The sequence below is a fragment of the Glandiceps talaboti genome, chromosome 16, assembly GCF_964340395.1.
Source record: "Glandiceps talaboti chromosome 16, keGlaTala1.1, whole genome shotgun sequence".
NCBI lineage: Eukaryota > Metazoa > Hemichordata > Enteropneusta > Spengelidae > Glandiceps > Glandiceps talaboti.
The window spans coordinates 9,846,021-9,850,390 of NC_135564.1; the positions used below are offsets into that span (position 1 = coordinate 9,846,021).

General features: G+C 36.2%; 1 long non-coding RNA gene across 1 annotated transcript in view; it reads right to left on the minus strand.

Annotated features, from left to right (window-relative positions):
* Positions 1-522: 522 nt before the first annotated feature.
* Positions 523-4,370, minus strand: part of LOC144447851 (uncharacterized) — an 18,373-nt gene continuing 14,525 nt past the window's right edge. Inside the window, exon 3 of the long non-coding RNA XR_013482054.1 lies at positions 523-1,118. This is a non-coding gene — a long non-coding RNA (uncharacterized LOC144447851). The remainder of the gene's footprint in view (positions 1,119-4,370) is intronic.

The following is a 4,370-nucleotide window of genomic DNA, read 5'->3' on the forward strand; positions in this document are numbered from 1 at the left end:
ATACAATACAATACAATACAATACAATACAATACAATACAATACAATACACTTATAGAAAAATAAAACATCCACAAATTGACTTCAGTATTACTTTATTAAATACAGCCTTGAGATAGTCGTTATCTTGTGTAACTTCAAAGGTAATAAAATAAATATGTCTTGTATTTCAAAAGGATTGATAATAACCTTCCCCTAAATACCCCCAGACTACATAAACGGTATCTAGCTATAGAGTCTCGCTCGCTTTCTTACTACATATCTAGCTTATAGCAGGATGTGTTCTTTTCACAGATGATTTAAAAAGTATATATATTTTTATTTAATCTGTTGCAAATCTTTTGATATGTTTTTGCAATATTAATTGCTATACAAGCCTAGATAGTTATATTGTTCATGAAATGAAGTGTGTACTTTAATATCAACATTCATGTAAAACGAAACTTTGGATGGCTCGGTTTGTTACTCCGATAATCCTAAACTCAACAGTACATATATCTAACTGAATATTTATATTTCAGGGTAGTATTAAGGCGATGTAAGTGCAAAAAAATGATCACGTGATTACACCGTTGGCTGAAAGTGAGCTCATAAAAAAGATGAATCAATTCTAACTCTAAATAGTTCATAACTGTTAACCAGATTAATAACACAGTTTCATTTTCGCATTCAAAGTTCAACGCACTTTTGAATGGCAAATATGCGTTATGATACTCGCACATGTGCGCATAGACTATTGAAATACAGTCGTTGGCGGCGCTCTTTACAATCTTCGCTGCACACAACGCCATTAATTCATGATTGAATTGTTTAAAGGGGAATCTGCTGTCTACACAGTGTGAGCGTGATTTAGTAAAAATAAAACTGTGCTTTCAGTTTCCAGTTTTACAGTTTCTGTCGCATATTGCATAATCTAATTTGAACTACACTGTACTTGGTCATGCATGAATTATAAATAATCGTATTAGTCATATGAGGTCTTGTATTCTTCGTTGTGGCTTTCCAGCGATATCTGTTCCCTATTTTTATTAAGACGCTCGTTAAGGATTTTCACCAGGGCGTGTCGTACAAGGGGCAGTAGAGTGTCAGAAATGTCATCGTTATCAGAACCTCGCATCTCTGTGGAAAAAGTGAGAGAAGAAAATGGAGTAATTAGTACGTGGAAAAAACAAATGGTTTTTATCACGGCACCTGTGGTGGCGTCCTTACTTTTGTGCCTTACATCGCTTGATGAGATTTCCTCTACTCATCTCATTCCTAACTTTGAAGAAGATGTGTCTTGAACACGTGTGTAAGCAAGTGAATGCATGTGGCATTCATTTCAAGTTGGGATTCACTTATTCACCCATCCACGTCAGTCGTTAAACCTGATTCATACATATTCGTGTATGCCCCGTCTGACATTACGTTCTTGCAAACAACCAGAGAACAATTTTTTTCGGCGGATGCAAAGAAAAGTAATAACCTTCGCGGTGCGTTTTTTAATGGCACCGAAAAATAATTGTACGTTGTTGTGGTTGTTGTATGCTTTGTGAACCTCGGACGTTTATTTAATGAACCCTCTCTATTATAAATGAGAGGCAATGTAAAAATGTGAGTTGAAGATAGAAAATTAGACCCAGAAGGTGACAAATTACATGATACACAAATGACTGTTTGTTTTATTTTTCAGCCCCCCAAAAAAATGTTTGGTTCCGGTTACCCGACCCACCTAGTATTTCACTGCCGACCCTAAAGGTTTTTTTTATGTATTCGAGAAAAAAATAATAAAATAACGAAAATTGTGAAGTCTAGCAAGAAATAGTGGATGCTGTAACTGACATCAACTTAAAAAAGACAATATAAAACTGTTCTTCCCATGTGTAATTGCTGTACGTCTGATGAGAAGCTAGATACCAATAACACAGAGACCATATGGAAAACAACAGAAAACATAATTACCTGAACTAGACACTCACATATGAAATATGTATAAATAATCTACCTACCCCACCTATTTAAAAAATTGAGCGTGATCGGAAGCACACTATTTTCTTTATAGAGAATTCAACAACCAACACAGGGCACTATAGACGGTTGGTCCATCAAAATATGTTGCATTCAATTCCCATGTCGTTATTTATAGTAGTTTTTGTTAATGAGTTTTATTTATTTGACGTTAAAAATACAGATTTATTTTACCGTTCAACGTATAAACGAAAAGTCTCTGTAAATGGTTTCAGTACATTGAAAATGGATGAAATGAATTGACGGAGTATCAAAGCGAACTTAACATTACCTGTTACAACACTGTGAATGAAAGAGTCACATTGATTGACAACATCCTGATATAACGCATACAGCGCCCCTGGGATAAGAATTGCTTGTTATTATAACGCCCTCAAGCGTTAAATGTTATAATAACTGGGTTGAGGTTGGCATCTACGGTGTCAAACTTTGTAAACGTAAAAGATATTTAACCGATTTTCATTTGGCTTACGAAGATTAAAAAAACTACTTTGGACGTCTTTCACGGTTCTATTACGCCAGAATCAACACGCCTGACTGAAAATAACCGCCCAAAGTATATTGATTTTGAAAAATAAGACCCTTTCTCCTTGCGTGTGACGTGTTTTCACAAGACTCGGTGTCACTCATTCCCCCCTGCGAAGTAAAAGACAAACAGACACGCATGCTATGGCGTAGATATCACCTTGCGAGTTATTGCACTTTATGAAAAACGTCATGAAATCTTATAGTGACGTCATTTGTTCACAAAGAAAAGCTGTCTGCGCGTGAACAATGTACACATTTTTGATCAATTGATTTAAATGTGCCAAGCATAGACTACAACTTTATATTTCTAGATGATTTACTCTTTCTTATTTTCATTTTCTTTCTCGCGACTGGTTGAGCTTTAACCAGTTGTTTAATCGTAATACAAACGGCTTGTCGATGGCTGAGTGGTTAAACCACTTTCCTCTTACCACTACGGTCGGGGTTCGAACCCATTCAGGGTTTGATTAAATTTACAACGCTGAAACAAGTAAGAAGAGCGTCGTTCAGTTTGACTCTACCTAACAACGCAGGTTTTCTCCGGGTACTCCGGTTTCCTCCTGCACTAACACTGAACTTCCCCCTGTTTTTGGACAATGCCTCAGGCTGTTGGATGATACATAACAAACAAATAAATAAATATATAAATACATACATACATACATACATGCATGCATGCATGCATACATACATACATACATACATACGCACGCACGCACGCACGCACGCACGCACGCATGCATACATACATACATACATACATACATACATACATACATACATAAAACTGATATTTAGATAATTATGCAAATCAAGAAATGCCGAAGTCTCGGCTAGTGTATTAATACTACTAAGCGCCTTTGGTTCACACTTGAAGGCCAAGTTGAGATCGATAATATTTCGGCTTGAAAAAAAAGTGTTCTGCCAGAGCTAGGGAAACAGAACAAAATGATAATCCTATTTAATCTCTTCTGAAAAGCTAACCCTTATGCGAGAACCTGGGATTGAAACACTGGCCTTTAACCCACTTTCATACGCTATATGTCGACGCTGGTTCTACATGTAATAAATAGGCTCTATGTATTATCTGTGTATTTTGCACGCAGGCTTGGGCCTCATTTACATACTGTTTCTATTAACTACTAATATAGTTGATCCAATCCCATGAGTCATTGCGCGCATGGTATTAATTATATGCAGATTGCCCAGAGTTTTGCGGTCAGCTATCATCACACGTATTTTGTTTCTGCCGTTTGAAAAGGTAAACACCATCAGACTGTAGCATTATTAGTTCGCTAGATCCTAGTACTCCGTTTTGGGTAGATCAAACTTGTTCAAACCTCGTTATTGTTTTTCAATGATAGTCATTTTTTAGTATTATATCTGAAATAAATGAATATCGTTGCATTGAACAAATTCGTAGAAGTGAACATGAAGAGTAACCAATTGCATAAGTGATTTATAAGTTAAAGTAGTACGCCCCTAAGCTTGGAAATAAAAGCATTAAAAATGCTTCGCTGTTACTTGTGATCAAGACAGCTCAAAGACATTCACACACAAAAAAATTAGTGTTCATAGTATATTCTTTAAAATAGAGGTCAAAATGATACCAAAACTAGGCATGATTTCAGAATCCAATATGGCCGCTGAGTACTGTGGTAACTCTATGGAATACTAAGAGGATGTCGTGCTCTTTGAAAAGAAGACCGTGAACCTACAATTTACGTTTCAAACGGAGGAGGAACTACTTTTCTTACGGCAACGTTTGATAGATTTTAAGAACTTCGATGCTAGGGGCATTCTACCTTTATAGTATTTATGGTTTGCATGAGAAGG